Source organism: Balaenoptera physalus, assembly GCF_965194825.1.
Source record: "Balaenoptera physalus genome assembly, chromosome: 12".
Lineage (NCBI taxonomy): Eukaryota > Metazoa > Chordata > Mammalia > Artiodactyla > Balaenopteridae > Balaenoptera > Balaenoptera physalus.
In genome coordinates this window covers 73,218,209-73,241,706 of record NC_138897.1, presented here as the reverse complement: position 1 = coordinate 73,241,706, position 23,498 = coordinate 73,218,209, and the positions used below count along the sequence as shown (strand labels likewise).

Below are 23,498 nucleotides of genomic sequence, written 5' to 3'. Positions count from 1 at the left end.
CTCACTGCCTGACACCGCTTTATCGGAAAGCTGGGAATGGTTAGCCGAGCCCATCTGTTAACCAAAGAGGGGAGCTCAGTGGGTGGGGAGGTCTGCAGAGTCATTTAAAAGGAATTTCTCTGATTCTGAGGCCAGGGTGGAAGCTTATCTGCCCGTGGGCCGTGGGCTGCCTGGTTTGGGGGTCTGGAGGCTTTGGGGTGGTGTGTCTGGGTTCCTCATTCTAAAACAGAAATTGCCAGGGCCCCTCCTCCTTCCGAGCAACAGCTTTAACCAGTGAGCCTTCGTAGCTGAAGCCCCCACGTTAGTATCGCCAGTGTCTCAGGGACGAATCTGGGACAGATGGGGATAAATGCAACCATCTGAATTAATATCAGGCTCGTTAATGAATCCAGGAGCTGGGAAATAATTAGGAGAAGTTACCATTCCCGCCACGGCAATGCTGTGTTGGATGCTTTCTCCTCTGCCCCCTCCCACCAGCCAGGGTGCCCTGGAAGAGCGTCGTGCAGCCACCCAGGGTACATGGGTCTCAGGACTTGATCTTGGGCTTATTTTCTGGTATATTTATGACAGGCTGGTGAACGGCAGGAGAAGGGTAGCTCTCCATGGGGCATCCAAAGTTCATCTGTGCTGGGACAGAGCACTGCAATGGCAGTTGGGAGACCTGGGTTCAAGTGCAGACTCTTGGTGAGTGGCCTTGGGGCATGTGGTTCCCCTCCTCTCAACGGAGAGAAACCATCATAGAGGGGGACGAGAACCACTTGCTGCTCTGGGCTGGCACATGCCAAGTTGTTCACATGTAGCATCACATTTAATCTGCTCCCGTAGCTCTAGGACTCTGTTAGTCCTCATTCTTCCAAGAGAAGTTGCTTCAGGAACTTGTACCAGCATCTACAGTGGACAGTAGAGCTGGTTTCTAACCCAGAAATCCAGCTCAAAGGTCTGAGCCCTAGACCACATCACTCCATGGCCTTTTGCCATGAAGACTGGGATAATCTTCGATGTTTCTTCCAATGCCTGATGTTTTTAGGCCTGTAGGATTCTAAGTGCTTGCAAATATCTGCTTTGCGATATAGAGAGAGAGAGAGAGAGAGAAGGGGAGAGAGAGCGCGCTATATTTTGGTAATTGGCTGTCTGACAAGGCTGGGCCCCTTTTCTATGTGATTGTATGCTTACTCCTTCTTTCTGAAACTTAGCACAATTGCAATTGAATAATTAATAAGGTATTTAATTGTTTAATGGCTATTTACCCTGCTAGACTGGAGATTCCACGAGGATATCACCTATTTTGCTCACTGTTGTATTCCAGCTACTGAGAAGAGTGGCAGGCACATCATACTTTCTCAATGAGTATGAAATGAATGAATGAATGAGTGATGGGACAAATGAATGAATGAATCAATGAACGAGTGAAGCTGGGAGGTCAGGCTCAGCCCCAGTGAGCAGAAGCCCCGTGATGATGCCACCCTGCGTCAGCCGTTTCATCTCGCCTAAGCGGCTGCTTCCTGGGCGAGGGGCACAGAAGCAGGCCCAGCATCCAGCATCCTTGCAAGGGCAGCGGGCACTGACAGGGGCTCCTCCAGTGCAGGGTGAGGGGCCGTGTCCGAGGCTGACTCCAGGCCCTGCCTGCCCCCCTCAAGGGAGCAATGCTCAATGGAGTCGCTTCACACGGACATGCTTGAATAGCAACCAGGGCTGTCTGCGCATCACGTGACCCCCTGGCTGCCAGGGGACCAGAGGCAGCCATGGGGGTCGGGGGTCACCTCCACAGTTAAGTCATGTACCTGGCGGGGACGGTGTTTATGGAGAATGGTTCAAGGAACAAAGCGTTCTTCATTTTTCTTTTCTTCCCTCCTTCTTACTTCTCTTTTCTTGGCTGTCTGGATGCAGAATATTTCCATGCGGGGTGGCCAAGGTGAGGGGAGCTTTCGGGCAAAAGGAGGAGGATCCGCTTTCTGACCCGCAGGGCAGGACGTCTCATGGCCTAGAGCCGAGATGCTGAACTGGGAGTTCCTGGGTTCAAACTGTAGCTTCTCCACGACCTGGCACGGAGAATGACCTTGAGCGACTTAACCCCTCTGAGCTTTACTTTCTCCGTCTGTTAAGTGAAAGGCATCACGGTACCCAGGTTATTTCGAGGATTCAAGAGATAGTGCAGAGAAAATACTTAGCACATTCTTCCCTTCCAGTCCAGTTAATGCAGCTAATATAACAATAACAACAACAGCGTTAATTGTGGAAACAGAAAACTAGTCCTGAGGTTTCTTCGATCCAGGGATGGACAGGAGAGAGTAGCGTTTTTGCCGGTGGCTTTTCCAGACAAGGGAGCAAAGAAGGACTAGTTGAGGGAGATGCTCCGGGGTCTTTGCAATTTTCCATCAATTGCTTGAGCCTAAAAGATTCCTAGAGGTCACGGAGTTTAAGCCCCTGGAGATGCTGAGGACCAGAGAGGGGAAGGAACATGCCCCAGGTCACATAGTAGCAGATGGGCAAAGACCAGACGTTCTTATCTTTCCTGAATTAATTAATGTGGTCTAGTTCTTCTGACATAACAGCAGCCTACGCCCTTGGCAAAGGTGAGTGGCTGGCCGTGCCTCGAGGTTGACCCGGGCTCAGAGCCAAGCCTGACGGAGACCAGGGGTAGTGGGTGTAGTGGTCAACACCTTCTGCGCACCCCTCACGTTTATACGCAGGCAGGTGTTCCGGCCCTCATCCCTGTGAGAGGTGAGCACTGCCATACTGATCTGCAGCTTCGAAGTGGGTCTCCACACAGGTGTGCTGCTTGACCAGGGTGGTACGTAAGTGGCTGGCTGGGTGAGTGGACGGAGCTGAGTGCCCCTGCACATCAGGTAGGGTGCCTCCAGGCAGGAAGAGCACTCTTTCCTCCTGAGACCCATGAGACCTCGTATTTTGGTGTCTAACGATGACTCCCATTGTGACCTTGAGCAAGTTACTTCTGCTCTTTGGGCCTCAGGGTTCTCATCTGTAAAATGGGAGTACCACAGTATCTACTGCACTGGGGGTCATAGTGCAGATTAAATGAGTCCGTTAATTTAAAGCTCTTAGAACAGCATCTGGCACATAGTAAATGCTCCGTAAATGTTGTCCACTGAGTTGCCCAGATGTCACAACTCATGGCAAGGGGGCGATGCCGCTCCCTTCCAAGGGCTGGCACACCGGGATGAAAGGTCCACGACCCTTGGTCGTGGACTCCATGGACGTGTGGTCGTTCTCAGGTACAATGGATAAATGGGCACAGTAGTGATGTACTGTGCCCAGGTCCAAAGGAGAAAACAAGTCAGAGGCTTCCGCTAATGTTTGCCTGGTGCCCACGAACAAGGGCCAGCAGTACCTGAGCACCTGAGCTTGGGGCCATGAGCACATGCCAGCCCTTCTCTTCTCAGGCCCACTTGCAAATGGTCAGAGCTATCTCAAGGGTCTCCCACGATGTGGAGGCCAACTCCTTGCTTGTTAAGAGAAGCCACCAGGGAAAGGGGCTTCCCCATCCCCTCCCCCCAGGAGAAGCATCTGCTCTGGAGGGAAGGACAGACATACCTGATTAGAATCCCATCACAGCCGCTGACCAGCTGTGTGACCTCAGGCAAGTCGCTTCACCTCTCTGAGCCTCAGTTGTCTCGTTCATAAAATGGGGCTTCCTTGAGAATTTAACGGGACGGGCTTCCTCCAGGTGGGTCCTGCTTTGCTTAGAGCTGAACCCTTAGTGCCACGCTCAAAGCTTAACAACAAAGGAATGTTTAACAAGCTTGTGGCAAATGGGTGACTATTAATAGCTACGTGGATCAAGGGCTTAACAAGGAGACAGGCACTGTTCTAAACACTTCCCATATATCAGTTCATTTAATTTTTACAGTGAGACATAGACTATAATGACCCCCATTTCACAAGTGAGCACACACTGAGACTTGGCAAAAGAAAATTGAATCACTTGTCCGAGGTCACCCAACTAGTAAGTGGCAGAGCCAGGATTTGAACCCAGGCGATCTGAAACTAGAGCCTGAGCTTATAACCACCGGGTCCCAACTGAAGAGAGAGCAGGGAGAAAAGAGGTGCAAAGGAAATGCCTGTCACTTAGAGTGGCACACCCCTGAGGGGTTGATCCATATCTATGAAATCGATGCAGTCATTAAAAGCAGAGAAAGCACTCAACAATTGCTTCTGTTTCCCATCTGCAGGGTCTCTGGGATACAGAGAGGCACAGAGAGGGCCCCTGACCACAGGGAACGTAGAAACCCCGATGGTACGCAGAGCGTTGCCAACTCTCCTGCAGGAGTACCCAGTAGAGGCTCACGCCAGTGGCTCTCCGGCTCAGGCCAGCCCTCTGCAGGTGGGCGTAGCCTACACAGCATTTTTTTAAATATCTGAATTGGTTTCCAGAACTTAAAAATTGGGAGCTTTCACATAAAAATCCAGACTCCTGGTGTAGAAAAGTGTTTTCCCTTTGGCTGTGTGCTGGTCTCACTTTTTATTGTATGTTTCTGGCCTGGCCCCTGGGGGCATCTGAGTTTGCAACCTCCTCGAGGACAGGGCTGTGGGATGCTGGGGGTGGGGGGCGTGATCTCGTTGGCTGATGGCTCAGAGAGAGGCCCAGTCTTGGGAGGGTTTTCTCGTCTTGCTTGGATAAAGATGACTCACGGGGCCAGTATGGGTCTCCAGCAGAGCCAGTTTTCCTTTCCTACTTTGTTTTTATAAAGCAGAAATAGAAGTTTCCATAACGTGGTGCAACTCCACCCAGCGCTGGCAGGCTTGGGAAGTCACTGCTGTTTGTGAGCGTCCAAGGGAGAGTTTTGGTTGGAAGCCTGCTATTGCTCCCGTGTTCACGAGAGGCACAGCAGGACAGCGTGTGCTCATCTTCAAGATCGGAGCTGCCTGAAGACAGGGACTCCCCACTGGGTCCTCTCTGGGGGAGATGGTCAAGGGGCTGGATCCCTGAGGCCACAGGAGAGCAGGAGAACCAGAGACCTAGTCCAGGTTCTATCCGTCTACCCGTCCATCTATACATCCCTCTATCCTCCCTTCCTCCCTTCCTTCCTGCCTGCCTGCCTGCCTTCGTTCCTGCCTTCCTTCCTCCATCTACCCATTCAAGGACTGTTTATTGACAGTTATGCTGACCCCAGAGTTTGTTCCCTTCTATGTTTCAGACTCCCCATGCTGTTCTCCGAAGATACAGAAATAGACAAAACACACAAAAACTTCTCTGTCCCCACAAAGTCTACAGTCAATTCGGGGAGACAGACATCAAAAAGGTAGTGACAGACGAAAATTAGGGAACAACCGCAGGGTCCATGAATAGATTTAGTTTGGCTCATTCTCATCCTAGAATGGGGCACCGTGTGGCCCTTTAAATTAAGCAGATATCTGTATGGTGACACAGAGCAACCTCTAAGTGAAAGAAGCCAGGGCTCCAATAGTGACTACAGTGTGTCCATTTGTAAAGAACGGAGTCCTTGGCAGGGCTTTCACAGACTTGTACTTGCAAAAAAGGTCTCTGAGAGAATCCACAAGAAACCAGGAACAGTGGATGCCTCAGGGATAAAGCTCGGGTGCTAGGGTACAAGGAGGTGAGAGAGCTTTTGTGCTGTGTAAACGTTTGCTTTTTTGAATGTGTAACTTTTTTTCAATAAAATGGCAGGGAAATTTAAGGTAGATGGATGAATAGACAGATAGATGCATGAGAGATGAGAGAGAGAGAGAGAGAGGAAGAAGAAGAAGAAGAGGAGGGGGAAGGGGGAAGGGGAGGAGGATGAAAAGGAGGAAGAAAGGGGCACCAGGAGAAAAGAAAAAGAAAAAGCCTTTACAAGTGTGGTGGTTTGGTAAGTATTCTGAAAGAGAAATCCTGGCTGCCATGGGGCATCCAGAGAAAGCTTCCCTGAAGATGGGGCACCTGGGCTGGCACACTGAGGATGAATAGGAGTTGCCTTTGTGCAGAGATGGGCACAGATTTTCCGGCACTGAGAGGAGCAGTGGGTCCTCAGGGCCATCCCTCCCCTCTCTGGACCTCAAGTGCTACATCTGTAAAGGAAAGAAGACACCTCTCAGCCAAGGTCTAGGAAACTCTAGGAAGCAGCAGAGGCATGTCTGAATGCAGGCTGTCTTAACCTCTACAAGGGCCCCCTCCTTGCCTCCTCTTGGTCCACCTTCCCTGTTGCAACAGATAGAAGTGGCCAACACTGGGACAAGCAAGAAAAAGAAAGAAAATCTGCCTGTATATCAAAGCTCACGGTCACTAAACTCCAAGGATGATCTTTGTGTCTCTCTAGGGGGTGGGCGATCCCTTGCACTTTTCTGCCCCTCCCCACCCAATGAATTACGGAGGACAAGCAGGTTAATTGATCTGAGTGGATGGATGCCAGCTGCTCCTTGTACTGGTGTATGATAATAATAACAGCAGATATTCCATGAGTGCTAGCTCCGTGTCAGGCACTTAGCGTGCAAGATCCCATTCTGTCCCCCAGGCAAGCCCAAGAGAGGTAACTTCGTGGCTATGGATCCCTGTTCATGAGATGACAGTCCTGGGGCTCAGAGAAGTTTATTTATTTGCTCAAGGCTGCAGAGTTACTAAGTGTTGCAGTGAGAATCTGAATCCAGGTCATGCTGACCCCAGAGTTTGTTCGCTTAACCGCCAAACTTCATTGCTGCCCATCCCTCAGGGGGCCCTTCCTCTCCAGGCATTGAGGCCAGGGAAGGCTGCCTGGAAGAGTGCCATTTAGGTGATACCTGGGAGGACTAGAGGGCTTTAAATTCCCCCTTTAAGAGAATTAGCCACTTTCCACAAGGAGATTTCCTCAAGAATAAAGGGCCCCAGAGACATTAAAAGGAAACTCATAAAAAATTCATCTCTGAGTAGTAATTGCATCATAAAAAGTATTGAGTTGGAGTGCAAATGCAAATTGGGCCGTGTAAATTAATGATGTAAACAGTTGGATTGAGGGCACACATCCAGAGAATGTCCTACTCCAGCCTCCTCGATGTGCGAGGCAAAGCGGGCAGGGGGGCCATGTGCCCTGAGGTTTGAGGGACATTCTCAGACCACCAGTGACCACTGTCTCAGACCCCAAATCCTTCTTTAGCACCTCTTGGAGATGTGGGTGAGCTCTCTGTCTCCCTCAGTCAGCACTTTCTGAGCACCTACTGTGTGCAGGGATGGAGCCCCCTTCTTCCTCGCCCCCTCCCAGTTCACTCCACATGCACTTGCTCAGACTGGAAAATGAAGACGGATGTTTACTGTGAACTTGTGGGACCCCATTGTTATTCATGTCTTTCTTGGTTTGTTGGGGGTCTTGGTTTGTACCTCCGGTACATTCAACAAGCATGTATTGAACACCGACTACGTATAGGGTGGCGCCCGACCTTAGCTCTCAGAGCGGGTCACAGGAGGTCAGCAGGGACCCAGACAAGACTGGAGGGTGGGGCGCAGGCCAGGCAAACATCCTGGTGGGGAGCAGCTCCAGGCAGAGGCAAGCTGAATCGCGCCCATTCTGGAAACCACATGTAGTTGAGTATGGCTGGAAATTGGGGGCTGACAGTGGCGGTGATGAACCTGGGGGGTTAGAACATTCTGGAGGACCTTGTGTGTCTCCCTAAGGAGCTGGGACTTGATTCCCACTTGGAGAAAATGCAGCCTTCACTGTCCCCCTCCCAAACTCTGATTCTTGGTCACACAAGAGGTGGGACCTGCAGTTTGTGGGTCTCATTGAAGTTCAGACGAGGGGCCCCATAACCTTCCTGTGGTTTTTCAACTGTGTTCCATGGCACCCCAAGGTTCTCTGCCTTTCTGGCAGCTCCATGGTGCGGAGTAAGAGTGAGGTTTAAGTGGGCAATGTTCTGGAACCTCCCCTGCTTTAGCCAGATCAGCTCCACCTTTATCATTTTTTTTTGTGGTTTGAAATTCCGCATAAGATTTCATGTAGAAAGAGATTCCGTTGCTTAAACAAGAATGACTCCCACTTAATGCAGAGTAATGTCCAAATTTTTCAAGGCCTTTCATGACCCAGACCAAACCCACTTCTCCAGGCTCAGCTAAACCATTTCCCACCCCCTGCCTCTTACCGCCCTGCACCCCAGCCTCGGGCTACACAGATACTTGCCAAGCCACAGACACTTTCTGCTCCTCTGTGCCTCCATCCCTTTCCTCATCCTGTTCTTTCTTCGAGGCTGACTTCAAATCCTTCCTCCTCCAGGAAGCCCTCTCTGACCCCTTCAAGTGTCTCTGGCATTGCCGATACACCTTGGGTATTCCCCCCGAAAGAGCTCTGACCCATCCAGTGTAAGAGCCTCTTTCTGCTGACTTCGAAAGTCTTTGACGTGGTCATCACCGGGGTCCAATACCAGGCTGGGCATTTGGCAGATCCCCAGAAATGAGAGCAAATGGGTACCGGGAAAGAATGGAGAAAGGGTGGGCTTGGAAAGTATATAAGTTAAAGGATGTATGGTCAGATAAATGGATGGGAAGGAGAGAAGACGGGAGGGAGGGAGGGAGGAAAGATGGAAAGATGAAAAGAAGGAAAGGTGGATGGAAGGATGGGAAGGAGGAAGGAAAGAGGGGTAGGCGGAAGGAAGGATGGTGGAAGGGCGCACATGCAGACAGCTGGGGGAACCCCAGGTTCCACTTTCCCCACCTTCCCAGCGCCCTCTCTGCCCTCACCGCCCTCCCTCCCTCCTGCCTCCATCACAGAGCCAGCCCCTGACATGCCCTCGCCTGCACAGTGATTACTCCTTGAGCAGCCTCCCGTATCCTGTTCCTGCTCTTCCTACAAGCAGAGAAGCAGAAAAATCCATCCTGATGAGGAGGCAGCCACCCACCCTCGGCCCCCCTCCTCCCCCGTCTTTGCAGCCTGTAACTCTCGAGCACTCAGGCAGAAACAGGCAGTCAATTTTTTCCAGGGTTGAGCGCCGGCTGTAAGGCACAGCCCTGCAGGGTGACAGGGGAGGCGGGGGCCGCTCGGATGGCACGACCATTTCTCCTCCATCCTGGGGGCAGCGCCTCATGCCTCACTTGACCAGACGCTGCCAGCTGTGTAATTCAGGGCACATACACCCTCCCTGCCGCCACCACCAGCACACAACAGGCTCACCTAAGACCCCAGCCCCGTGAAACATCACGGGCAGAGCAGAATTCCCTCTTGGCGTCCATCACACCTTCTCCCCCAGCCCGGCTTCCTGCTCACATGGAAGGCAGCCTCCTTTCACCCCTGCCTGCCCTTGGTGCCTTAATGGTAGGCTCCCTGGCAGAGGAAAAGGCAAGTGATGTGCTTGTACCCACCCAGGTGTCAAGTGGCTCTTTGCTGTCTCTTTGCTATGGTGGCCACCTAGACATCGCCCCAGCTGCTGTGAGGGCTGACGGCTCCCAGCTGAGCCCCTGGACCTAGCAACTGCCCTTTGCTGGAGAGAGCTGCCTTGTCCAAGGTCAAACCTCCTTCCAGTGTCTGGTCAGTGATGGGGGTATACGGGCCTGGCCTCCTTGCCTCTAGGCAGCATGACTGTAAGAGCCAGCTCAGCTCTGGAGCTCCCACGGGATCAGCTGAGACCCTGGGGGAAACTGAATCGCACTCCAACTTCTCTCTGCCTCATTCTGCTTGTTTCCCTACCCCCAAAGTATTGATCCTAAGGGTCTCCCTTACTGTATCCCAGTAAACCCCCTGCACTCAAAGCCCCAGAGCCTCGGGATCTGTGTCCAGAGGAGCCAACCTTCAACAGCCTTTTTCGCGTTCGCCTATTTAATCTCTATAACATCTCTGGCTGGCACACCCCCTGATTCACGTCTCAGAGAAGCAGCCTGCCTTGTCCCGGATGTACTGAGCGGTCAGGGCTGGGATTCCTCCCCAGCGAGCCTAGCACACTCCCAGGTAGTCAGGACTCTGACTCCCGCTATCTCTGCCCTTAGGAGACAACCCGACGGAGATTCATGATTCCTTTCAGACTCTGGGGAGCCGCCCAAGACCAGGGCTCCCTGCCTCCCTGTCGGGGCGCCCAGGTGGAGACACACAGCATCCAGCCCAGGATCGGACTGCTCATCCGGGTTTACTCACACTGCCTCTCTTGTCTTCAGCTCTGGATACAGTCGCTCTCCACCTGCCACGCTCACCAGTGTCTGGGGGGGGCGGGGGTTGGGTCACATGGTGTAACTGGAAGGGCCAGATGCATCTGGCTTCAATCCAGGCTCTTAGTGGAACGGGCCACCTCACGCTTCTCTGAGCCTCCACGTCCTCATCTTTCAAATGGGCTGTTGTGAGGATTGCGTGGGACAGTATAGGCCAAAGGCTCGGCCCCATGCCCAGCCCACAGCAGCCACTGAGGAGTCCACATTTCCTCCCTTTATCACTGGTGAGAACATCTAATTTGAGGAGGATGATTCACGCGGAGCCCTGTGTCAAACGTGAATCACATCATCTCGTTTAATCATTGCAACAGCTCTGTGAAGCGGGTACCACTGTCATCCCCACTTCACGGGTGAGAACACAGAGGCCTAGAGGGATGCGGTGGAGAATCCACGGTTCTCAGGCGAGGAAGTGGAGCAGCTGGGACTCGAACCCCTCTGTCCAGCTCCAAAGCCCACGTTCTTTACCACCTGGATTCCCTTCTCCTTCTGGGAGCTCTCGGACCCCCAGCTCTTCCACAAGCCCCCATCCCAGTGGGGTCCCTACAATCTGGAACCTTGTCCCCAGGTGTCCTGCTAAGAAAATCAATGGAAATCATGTGTTGTGGGTATCAGGTTGCTCACACCTTCGCCCCCCTGCCTTCTGTGCTGAAACTGACCCTCCAATAACAGGAAAATCCTGTCCCTGGGCTGGAGCTCAAGTTCTCACAGGGCCTCTGTCGCCAGGAAAGCCGTTTGCATCCTCTCGCAGCTCTAATGCCTTCCAGCCGTGGAGAGGAGAGTGCTGGCCGGCCCTGGCGGTGGCCATAAATCCGTAATTGAACAACGTCTGGGACTACCAGTCTCCATAAAGAGGAACCAGAGGAATGTGGTAAAATTGTTCACAAGGCCACGGGGACTTCCTCTGTGGCTGGGCCAGGGGTCCACACTGCTCCACGCAACCCCTTCCCCTGGCCGCCCCTGAGCCAGCTTCTGTGCAGGAAGAACACGGGACCAGGAGTCAGCCAGCCCTGGGTTCGAATCTGACTCTGCTGGGGGCTTGGTGATGCCACAAAGCCTCTCCTTGCCTCAGTTACCGCCTTCAAACTGAGCATCTTGCTCCCAAGGTAGCATCCTTGTGACAGTTCAATGAGGTAAGGTTTCCCCTACTACAGATGGAGGAATTCTAACTACGGTTATAAGCTTTGCAGACATCGCTGTGATTGATTGCAGACAGAGAGGGAGGAGATGGGATGGGGACAACGTGGGGGACCAGAGACACCCAGATCAAACCTCCACAGGGGTCTCCACACATCTCCTCCCGATTCCATCCAGGCGGCATATTTGGGTCTTTGGCCAGCCTCCTTTGCCTCATCTCTGCCAGCTCAAAAAGAGGCTATGGGTTTTACCAAGTAGATTACCTGGCACTTAGCTGATGAAATAACACCCTCCCCCCACCAAGATATCGATCAGCCACTGGCAACCGTGGAGTTTGCAGCAGCCTCCGGACAGTTAAAAAAGAAAATCAACCATTAATAAAATTGAATGGTTGGGGGCGGGAGGGAGGGAAAGAAGATGGGGAGGAGCTGGAGGGAGGGGGTTGGGAAGAAGCTAACACAAGGAAGAAAACTGGGAGAAAAAGTGCCCTTCCGATTTAAAACCAACATCGCAGATGCATGAGGGATTGCTCCACAAGAGAACGCTGACCACATGTGTCTGCTAAATTAAAAGTGAAGAGTGGACGTCTGCATGACACGAAGGACAGAGGTTGCAAACTCAGGGCAGCCCCACAGGGTGTCTTTTTTGTTCTGCATATGCTTTATTTAAATGGAATTTGCTGCAATATTTTTCAAATGGGATTTTTCATATAAAAGTCTAGATTTCTGGAATCTCTTGCAAAATTAGGACACGCAGTAATGCTGGGCTTGCATTCCTACGAGGCAGCAGCCGGGTAGAGTGATAGCAGCTGTCCCCGTGGGTGGGACACGTGGAGTCCGGCTTGCTCGGCCCCCATCCGACCCCTGCACTCTCTCCTGTGAGCTACCAGGGCTTTTGAGCTTGAGACCCTGATCCAAAGTCGGACCTGAGTTATGTCGAAAATATATATGCGTGGATGGGTCTGGAGGTATGTGTGTGAGTGATACACCCTGGATAAGTCCACGCCAAAATATTAACAGAGGTGCCTTTCCTTAAATAGGACTTGATCTTCTCATCCTTTTGTACTTACTACTCTCATCAACAGAAAACAATAGACTTGGCTTTAAGGAAAAAAATCAATATATGCAGAGCTGAGTATTCTGTATGCTCACAATGACGGCAATTGTACCAAGAAGGAACAGATAAAATGCCAAACTGCGGTCTTCTCCAAATAGGGGAGTTGTGGGCAATTGGAATCATTTTCTATCTTTTCTGCAACAAAGCTCTTTCATATTTCTAATCAGACAACTACAAACCAGGTATGTGTGAATTAAAAGCAAATCACGATTAACCCACCTTAACAGAGATGTGATTCTGTGGGAAGAAGTCTTATTGGAGGAGGGGCCTTGAGCCTGGTGGGAGGGCTTGTCAGGCATTTCTGAGCCCTTTTCTCTAGGATCTGGAACCCGGTGCAGGAGGAAACGCTGTCAAATGGCTGAGGTATGTTGTTTCGGTCCCGGACCTCAGATCCCCATCTCTGAAAGCAGAAGAACACAGTAAATTCCTCATAGGGGAGAAAAGGGGAGGCTAGCGTTTTTCGTAAGTTCCTATGTGGCAGGTATGGATTGGCATGTTCTCACATATGTGTGTTAACTAAAAAGCCTAGGGGTTGATAAACCAGGCTCTCAATTCAGCCGTGTCCTAGCTGTGTGACCTCATGCAGGCCACTTAACCTCTCTGAGCCTCATTCTTTATATAAAATAGGGATCGAACTGACCTCATAGGGTTGGAGGGAGGATTAAGTGAGGAAAAAAAATCATAAAAAGAGCAGTAGACAGTCAAAAATAATTAGCCATTATTTACATTACACTATTGATGCTATTTAAAAAAACCACCTACTGTGTGCCTGCCAGTGGTGGGAAATGTTTCCCACCCATATGCAGTCAGCCTCCCACAACAACCCAGCAAGTCTGAGGCCATGATGCCCCACTCTAAGAAGAGGAAACTGAGTCTTGGTAAGGGGGGGGTGACTCATCAGGGATGGCTGTCCCCACAGAGATCAGGTCTGTGTGACTCACAGAGGACTCACTGGCACTGACCACTGGCCCCTGCCCCTAGGAGGCTCTCATCAACGTAGCATTTAAACTGAGATCATCTGAACGTCTACTGAGTGCCCGTGTAAACAGGAGCAGGAGTTCTGGAAACAGACCAGATTCAAGAGCTCCCTCCTTCATCACTATACGGCTCAGGCCAGCGCCTTCACCTCAGAGCCTCAGTTTTACGGTCTGTCAAATGGGCGTGCCAATGGGATCCTTGTGAGATTTCATCAAGATGGTAAACGCGTGTAAGGACCTCATGGAATGGAAGGAGTGATCGATCGTGGTGTAACTATCCCCACTTTACAGATAAGGAAAGTTGTACCCTGCACCATCCACTCATTCCTTCCTTCATCCATCCATTCATTCCTTCCTTCATCCCTTAGCTTGTTTACCAGAGCAGCACATCCCTCTACCCAGGGCTCTAGAAGTGTCAGCCCCCCTGAAATGCATGTGCGAGACAGAGGCAGGGAGCAGGTCTCCCCCCACCCCAGGCCTCCTTGTCTCTCACTGCTGAGGAGGCAGCTGCAGCCAGACATTTGGAAACCATTACAAACATCCCCGTCTGATTCTGTTCCCCCCTGTGCGTAGCTTAAAGCAACAGATTCCAAGGAATTTTGGCTGCGTTCCTTGGCAGAGGGAGACCCAGAGGAATGATGAAGAGAGCTCTCTCCTCTCCACGCCATCCACACATGGTCCTCTTCATTTTAGGGTCCAGAGCAATGGGCAGCAAACCCAGAGGGGTGTGGGCAAGAGTTAACGCCAGGAGGACTTGGGTCTCAGCCCAGACACGGCCACGTCCTGGTGGAGCCACCTCTCTGAGCCTCAGTTTCCCTATCTGTAAATGGAAATAGTCATAGTATGAAGACTCACTACCCTTATTGTGAGGAACCCACCAGTCAATATAAATTAAATGCCTGACACATGGTAGGTCTCCAAGAAATTCTATTTCTCTCCCGTTCTCATTTCAAGGTTGCCTTTGATGTGACCAAGAAAGCAAGGAGGTGGATTAAATGAGAGCTTGGTGCAGCAGTGAAGTCCCCAGGCTGCTGGATGTCCTCGACAAAGTCACTTTCCATCCCTGTGCTTCAGTTTCCCCAGACTTCCAGCTCTCGCACCCTGACTTTCTCTGCATTGGTGCCCTGCCCGACAGGGGCTCCCAGCATGACCCTAGCCTAGGTGGTCCTCCAAAGCCCTCCGAGTCTTCCTCTTACCCCTCCCCTCTCCTCCATCATTTTCTCTCATTTTTTTCTGTTTCCTTGTTCTCCCTCTTTTTTCTCCTGCCTCTCTCTCTTTCTCCCGTTCCTTTGGTTACATCTTCTCATGTGTTTCCTTTGTTCTTCTTCCTCTCCATCCTCCCTCCTCAATCCCCATGCCCTTTTCTCTGTCTGTCTCTTTAAATGTCTCTCTGTGTCTGTCTCTCTCTGGCTCTGTCTGTCTGTCCCTCTTTCCTATCCGTGCTTTCTCTCTCTCTCTCTCTCTCACTCACTCTCTCTCTCTCCCTCTCCACCCCATCACTTTGTTCCCTGTCCCTCCATGCATCTCTGCCTCTCTATCCATCTCTCCCCAACTCCCACCTACCTGCATCCATTCACTTCATCCAGCCTCTCCCAGGAAAGCGCCACAAGCCCATTCATCCCAGAAGGAGCCAGGACTCTGTCGGGAGCCACAACGTTCCCTGATGAGGCTCCGATGAGCGATTTCTCTCCCCACTGAGTCACTGAGCTCTATCAGACCGGTTCCTACAGGGCTGCCCTGTATATTCTCCATCTGCCCTTCCAGCTTCTCCCTCATCTGAATCACACAGCCCTGTACTCTGAGAATGTAGCTTCTGCAGACCGCATCGCCTGGTTCACTCAGCCCTGGCTTCTGGATGCAGATTCCGAAGGGGCTCAGGGTGCGGAAGTCAAGGGAGACTGGGGAGTTTGTTGTCCTGACTCCACCCCTGCAGTCCAGGCCCTGGTGGGCAGCTATCTCCTGCAGCCACACCTCTCTCCAGGTCCCAGTAACACCCTCTTCTCTCTACTCCAGGCCTCAGGGTGCTAATGGCTCCCCTCTGTTGCCAGCCCAGAGGTGCTGCACCATCCTTTTGGGCCCCCTTAACTCTGGCCACACTCTGATCCTTCCTCCCTTCATTACATGTCCCCTTGGTCACCCCAGGTTGAGTTGCTACTTGTTTCCTGCTGTGACACAGATGGATGCAAATTCCCTCCTTCTGCTGAACACCTCATGCCATCTTCTCCCCCTCTTCTCTCCTCTCACCGCTCCCCACCTCTCTGCTCACACCCACCCTCCTATACTGGGCCCAGATCTGCTCCCCAGCCAGACTGGGAGCTCCATAAGGGACAGACCTTGCCTAGGCCTCCCAGGCCCCCTTGCTCAGTCCACTGCACTTAGTCCGCTCTCAGGGGCTGTGAAGGTATCACTGAATGAATCAGGGCAGTGGGGGAGCAAGATCGTGGCCAGCATGCCAGCAAGTCAGGTGTGTCCGCAGCACTGCCTGGGATGCTCAAAGGAGTCCACTCTGGTCCTGTCCCTCCCCCTCCACGGGCATCCTGTCAGAGCCCCTGCAGCCCTGCGGTGGGGGGATCTCTGACAACGGGGCGCTGCCAGGCTCCAGCTCCACCAATTCCACAGCACCTCTCCACACGCCCCGAGCTCACGGATGGGAGGGCTACCCTGCTCCTGGCGCCTGTTCAAGCTGCCTGGTGAACTAAATTGATTTTTTATCGTTGCTCTGGAGCGAGCTTAATGAATCTGTTAGTGACGGCTGCCTGCCCCAAACGTCTCCCAGTGCCTGTGCCTCCAGAACCGCTCTTCCTATGAAAGAAAAGGAGTTATTTAAGGTTCAGCCTGTGCCCCTGAGAGCATCTGGGCATCAACTGTGCCATGCCTCATTCTTCCTGGGGTGTTTCCCATACTGGGGCAAGGCTCTAATGTGAGTTAGAGACGGAAAGGCAATGCAGAGGTTTAGTTTAGTACACGTGTGCCTAGGGACCAACTGTCCATCTGTACATCCATCCATCCATTCACCCATCTACCTATTCACCTGTGCATTCACCCATCCACCCAACCATTCATTCCACCGCCCCCCCAGCCATCTGTTTACCTACCCATCCATCCATTCATGCATCCATGCATCCATCCATCCACCTATCTTGCAATCCATTCATCCATCCCTTCATCTATCCATACATTTATCCACCCACCCATCCATCCATCCATCCATCCATTCATCTATCCATATGTCCACTCACTAATCCATGTATCCACCCATCCACCCAACCATTCATCCACCCATCCATTCATTTGTTTACCTACCTATCCATCCATCTGCATCCATCCATCCACCTATCTTTCAATACATTCATCCATCCCGTCACCCATCCATACATCTATCCATTCACTCATCCAACCACCCATACATCCATCCTTCCATCCATCCTTCCATTCATCCATCCCTCCATTCATCTGCCCATCCATCCATAAACCCATCCATCTCTCCATTGTTTCATTTATTTCTTCATTCATTTGGCTTTATACATACTTATTATGAAACCCAAAATCCTTACTGTGGTCTACAGGGTACCACAGTACTGCCCCTCAACCTGTTTCCCTCCACTCTCCCCTCTCACCCCACTCCAATCACTCTGACATTGCTGCTGCAGGCCCTTTGCATCTGCTCTCTCCTCTGTCAGAAACTCTCTTTCCCGGACACCCCCATGGCTTACTCCTTTCCTTCACTAGGCCTCTGCTCAAACTTCACCACTTCCAAAAGGCCTTCTCTGATCACTCTCGATATAAGTTAGCAACTCTGTCACTCTTTATCCTTTATCCCCCTTTTAATTTCCACAGAGTGTTCCTTGCCCTCTGACATTATATCATAAATTAATTTATCTTGTTCAGTGACTATTGTCTTCCACTAGAATGAAGTTCTATGAAGATAAGGGCTGTGCCAGTTCCACTAGCCACTGTACCCTGTGTTCTAGAACCATGCCTGGTCTGTAATCGATACTCAGGAAGGTTGATTTACTGAATCAATTATTTCATTAGCTAATACATGCTCTGTCACTTCTGTCACATACTAAGCACTGAAATGAATGGTTAACAAAACCAGGCAGAGCCCTTCCCCGCACAGGACACCAGCTCCCTGGAAACACATGACGAAGGAGGAGACCGAGCCAAACAACCATGCGCATGATTGTAAAACTCTGTCTGGGCTAACAGCCTTGAGCAAGGTCACATGGGGTCTATAAACATTTTTAAGTTGTTTGTGTGGTTTTTTTTTTTTTGCTCGCATCCCCAAGGCATCCTGTCTGCCCACATCACCCACGTAGATGCTGGTTGAAACTAGAACCTGACTTCTCAATTCTTTGCTGCTCTTCTCAAGCCTCCAGCTCTGCTCAGCCCTCTCCCTGTTCCTCCAGGCCCTCTGTCGGCAAGGAGAGAGGAGACAGCGGGCGGGCGGGACTGCTTGTGCCTCTCTGAGTTGGTCCCAGGCCTGGCTCAGAGCATGGATGTAACTGGGTTCATTCTCCCTCTTTTTCTTCTTTCATCCAAGCCGGGAGCCAGGCCCGTGGTGCTGCCCTGCCTCAGGGAGAAGGTGTTTAAATAAGCCAGAGGCCCTTCCTATGTTTTATGAGGTGTCTGAGTCCCCCAGAATGTGGTACCAGATACTCTGAAGGGTAAGGGGAATGGAGCACACATTTGGGGACAACAGGGATGCAGGAGGAGCACCTCAAGACCAAAATGAGGTTGGGGGCTGGATGGGGGGGAAGGTGGGGACCTGACCTGAGTATCTTGGGGATGTTACCGGACCTCAGGAGGCACAATTGTGGGTGCACCAAGGGTGGTATAATGCTGGCCACAAGAGCTCCCTGAGACCTCCTTCCTCAAGATCCCCACGCCTGCAGCTTCAGGATGGTCAATGGCTGTAGCAGTTCCTATTTCTCCAAAAGGGCCACAGCAATATTTCCAATCCTCTCTGCTCTTCAAAAGCTTTGCCACACCCCACCAAGAAGTAGCATCTATTCCGCTTCCCCTTGACCCTGGGAGGATTTGTGACTGCTCCGACAACTAAAGTTCATTAATAGTAATGGCATGTGACTTCGGGAGCTAGGGGGACACAGTTTCTACCTGGACCTCTTTTTCTTGGGATGCCCAGGCCTGGAACCAGCCACCATGTTGTGAGGAAGTCCAGGCTCCACGGAGAGGCTGTGGTGGATGTGCTGGCCTATGGTCCCAGCTAAGTTCTCAGCTTACAACCCTCATCAGCCGTCGATTAAGCAAATAAGTGAGAGTTCAGATGATTCCAACTCCCAGCCTTCAAGCCTTCTGGCTAAAGTCCTAGACATCATGGAGCAGGGACAAGCCATCCCCGCTGTGGCCTATCTGAACTCCTGACCCACAGACACCATGAGCATAATAAATGCTCAGTGCTTCACGTCACTGAGTTTTGGGGTGACTTTTTTAACACAGCCAGAGTAACTGGGACAGCAAGTACACATAATACAGTTCCCAGTGGGCCAGCCACTGCGCTAAGCATTTTACAAATATTCACTCAACCTTCACAACTTCTAGAAGTCCTATTCATACCTCCATTTTACAGGTGAGGAACTGAGGCATAGAGGAAAAGTAACTTGCCCAAGGCCACAAAATAAGTGGCTGAGCTGGAATTTGAACGCAGGCAGTTTGACTCTAGGGCTCGTACTCTTAACAACTAGCCAGGGCAGTCTGGTGCAATTTGCATCCTCAGGGCAGTGGGAGAAATGTAAGGTTGATCATTGGAGCCCCACGTTGTGGATGTACAACCTCAAGGGCTTGCTGTCCCTTGTAATCAAAATTGGAGGTCTTTACAACTCTATAGGATAGGACTTCACTGTTGAATGCAAGTTGATAAATAGCAATATCCAGCAAACTAGGGATGGATCAGTGGATGGATGGATGGATGGACAGATAGATAATGGTAGTTGGTGGTGCGTTTTTTGTTTTGTTTCTTTGTGGGTTTTTCAATGTATATAGGAGTTATAGCTTAATGATAAATGTTTGTTCTGCAGGATCTGAGAAAGACAAACTAGAGATGGAGTCCCAGCTCCCTGTTTCACCAACTCTCTCAAAGCCTCAGTTTCCTCACCTGTAAAATGGTCATGACCTTATCCCTCTCAGGGGATGTGACAAAGATTCATGGAGGTAACACTTCTAAAGCACTTTTCGCAATGCCAGCACCTCGTAAATGCTAGATTCCTACTCCGCCCCCAACCCCTTGTCTGTGCCCTTTCCTCATCCTTTCCCAGCTTCCACACCCCCTGCAGCTGACCTGCGGCTGTCCCAGGCAGCAGGGGTCCCCCGACTCCCCACTGCCCTCGAACTGGTGGTCACAGAAGTGTGTCTCCCTCTAACGTGCGATGCCAGGCTTGCTGGCAGCCTCCAGCGCCGAGCACAGCTGCCAGGCCGGCATGCCTCCTTCCTCACAGCTGCTGGGATGCGACCTTGTCTATCAGGCGGCCCTGGGAAACCCGCTGAGTATGCTCCCAGCTTGGTAGGTGACATAAATATTTTCCAACATGCAGGCAACGATCTGATTGGTGCCTTCCCCAGAGTGCCAAGCTCCAAGCTTGGGGCTGCAGAAGCAAAAAGGAAAAAAAAATTCCTTTTGCCAATGAAGTCTGGCTCCTTCCTTCACTGAAGTGTTTAACTCTTCCTGTCTCCTGTTTGTTTCCTTGTTTACTCCAAGTTCTAACCCAAACAGCTGACATTCAGCAGGATTTTGGGAAATGCTTACACTCGTTAGGACAGCACTGGCCCTCCCTTCACAGAGCCAAAAAACAATCTAGGGCAGCATCTCAGACTTGAGTGTGTATTAGAAACCACCCAAGGTGAGAATAACATAGTGGCTTAAAATTTAATTTAAAATATTTTTTAAAGAGTCCTTATCTCTCAGAGGTAGATGCAGCACTATCCAAAGATGAAATGGCAGGGTGTCTAGATTTGTTCCAAAATAATACAGGAGGCAGCTACACAGGGAGAGTAATGCTATTGCTTCTAATTTCCAGATGATAAAACTGAGGCTTAGAGAGACTGGGCTGGACAAGGTACCTCAGCCAGGGAGTGCTGGTGGGCGGATTTGAACCCAGGGAGTACGTCTCCAGAGCCTGTAGATCCTGAGCTCCTGGTAAGACATTGTCTTAGCTTCTTCACTGATTGCTTCCCTGGGTGACACGCACCTGGAAACCAACCCAGAAAGTCACAAGCAGGGCGTTCTGTAATTCTATCTCATAAACAGATGCAAATCAGGTCCTTGAACAAGACAGGAATTTTCCTGCTTTGAAAATGGAAAATAGTGGTGTGATTTTTGTAGCTACCATCTCTTGAGCAGGCGCCCAGCGTGTTCCAGCCACAGTGGAAAGCAATGCACGTTTGTTATGTCATGGAAGGCTCACAACTCCTTCAGGGAGATGGGACAGTAGTTTAACTTCTAAAATACACAGCACTCAGCAACGTTCAGGGGGAGCCTTGCCTGAGGTCACACACAGGTATCTGGGGGCGAGGGGAGTCTGCCTGACTCCCAAGCCCAACCGGATCGCCTTCCATCCACCGGGCTGCCTGGAGATGGATACAGCCCTTCACCCTGGGGATACAGGACACTATAATGAGAATGCAGTCAGTGCAGTTTTTACAGAAAACTCAGAAGCCGTCTCACCAAAGCAGCGTCTTGCATCCAGTTTGAGTTAATTTCAAGGGCAAAGCATTAAAAGATAAATGGACATAGGAAAGGCTACAGCAGGCATACCTACTGAGGAGTGCTGAATACCCGATCTTTTGATGGCCTAATCTGCTATGACGTGGGCCTCACGATCTTCTGGAGGAGGGAGGCCAGCGTGCTCCTCATCCCCTGGAGCCCCCATGATGCTGAGCCCTCCCTGGCCTCTAAGAAGACTGGAGAGGGGTCTCAACAGAGCTCCCGGAGAAGACCCTTCCTGTACTTTGACATCCGCCCCCAAGGAGAATGGCCTTTATTTTGGGGGGTGGGGGAGGGGAAGGAATATCAATCTAGAGTCTCACTTTATACAACAAAATAAATTCCAGATGAATTTTGTAAATGCAGAGCCAAATGTAAAAATTAATAAAAATTTGAAGACAAAAATGGAGAGTTAATGATACCACAGAGGGGAAGGCATTTCGTAAGCAGAAAAAAACAAAAAAAATGAATCACAAAGGAAGGGAAAATTGGATAGATTTGTGTACCTGAAATGAAATAGAAAAAAGAAGGTGTAACTAAAGACTTAATAAATGAAATTAAAATCCAGCTGACAGAAAGAGAAAAACAAATACCATATGCTAACACATATATATGGAATCTAAAAAAAAAAAAAAAAAAAAAAATGGTTCTGAAGAACCTAGGGGCAGGACAGGAATAAAGACCCAGACGTAGAGAATGGACTTGAGGACACGGGGAGGGGGGAGGGTAAGCTGGGACAAAGTGAGAGAGTGGCATGGACATATATACACCACAAAATGTAAAATAGATAGCCAGTGGGAAGCAGCCGCAGAGCACAGGGAGATCAGCTCGGTGCTTTGTGACCACCTAGAGGGGTGGGATGGGGAGGGTGGGAGGGAGACGCAGGAGGGAGGGGATATGCGGATATAAGTATATGTATAGCTGATTCGCTTTGTTATACAGCAGAAACTAACACAACATTGTAAAGCAATTATACTCCAATAAAGATGTTAAAAAAAAAATCCAGCTGACAAACAGATGAAAAATATTTGCAACGCTTATGACAAACAAATGGTTAGTGCCCCCTATATTTTTTACCAGGCTCTTGCATATCAAACAGAAAACACTAAAACCCTAAGAGAAAAAAAGTCAAAGGAAATGAACAGTTCCCAGAAGAAATGTAAACGACGGATGAACCCATGAAAAAATGTATATAGACAATCTCACAAGAAGCAAATTCTTGGTTTGGCACAGATTTTAATGAGTTGATTCTGTATTGGCGAGAGGAAGGTGAGCTAGGTCCCTTGACCAACACTGGAGAGGGAAATTACCTTTTTTTTTTTTTTTTTTGGTCACACCTCAGATCAGGGATCAAACCCGTGCCCCCTGAAGTGGAACCGCAAAGTCTTAACCACGGGACTGCCAGGGAAGTCCCCGGAAATCACCTTTCTGGAAGGCATCTAGTTACGTAACAAGAGACTTAAAACTTCTGTTTCTGACCCACTAATACCACTTCCAAGAACCCATCCTCAGGGAAGATCATGGGTACAAAGATTGAAACCATCCCAAATATTTCCACTACATCATGGATTGAACCTACAATGGGATTCTGTACTGCTCTTTAGAAAGCTGTTAAAGACTAGTGATTAAGATAGAACATGGTAAAAATCTCGTAAACAAAAACTGCATTTTCGAAATGATGCTGAATTTTCGAATGAAGTTAACAGATGTGAGCACGTGGCTGTATGGACCTGAGTAAATGCAGAAATATTAGTGGAAGGATATTCACCATACAATTGACAGTGGGTTTGGGAATTGGGGAGAGTGTTTAATGTTCTTCCTTATATTTTTGTATGTTATAAATGTTCTATTATAAGCACATATTATTTTTGTAATAAGGAAAAATTTTAAGCCAATCCAGTAAAATTAGAAAAGCCGCCCTCTATTTGGGGCCATTTGGGCAGGTAGGAGCCTCAAAAGATGCGTAAGGTAAGGCAGGGTTTCTCAACCCTGGGGCAGATAATTCTTTGTGGTGGGGACCGTCCTGTGCATTATAGGATGTGTAGCAGCACCCCTGGCCTCTACCCACCAGACGCTAGTAGCAAACCTCCCAAGTTGTAATAAGCAAAAAGGTCTCCAGACATGGCCAAATGTCTCCTGGGGGGGAGGGGGGACAAAAATCACCTCTGGGTGAGAACCATGGCAACCAGGAGTAAGGAAGGAGCACTTTTCATCTGTTTGTTCTGGGGGTGATATTCATCTATCCTTTTGTTCACTCATTCATTCACTGAACAGACATTTTCAGATCCTGGCTCTGTGAGCTGGGAGACCCGAGTGCTAGTCCCATGTCAGATTCTCACACTGTGACTTTAGGAAAGTCGTCTAAGGCTCCTTTATTTGTAAAACACTCCCTGAGACCCTGGCCCTGCCATAGGGAGTGTGCAGCCAGGGACAGCTC

At 50.3% G+C, this 23,498-nt stretch overlaps 1 long non-coding RNA gene across 7 annotated transcripts in view; it reads right to left on the bottom strand.

The window, feature by feature from the left end:
* The window catches only part of LOC309639323, a 361,451-nt gene that overhangs the window by 143,880 nt on the left and 194,073 nt on the right, over nt 1-23,498 (bottom strand). For 6 of the 7 annotated variants that reach the window (XR_014251587.1, XR_014251588.1, XR_014251589.1 and 3 more), the window contains exons 4-5: nt 12,584-12,764; nt 1,782-2,095 (exon numbers count right to left, since the gene is read on the bottom strand). This is a non-coding gene — a long non-coding RNA (uncharacterized lncRNA). The remainder of the gene's footprint in view (nt 1-1,781; nt 2,096-12,583; nt 12,765-23,498) is intronic. The other variant, XR_014251591.1, reaches the window with a different exon arrangement.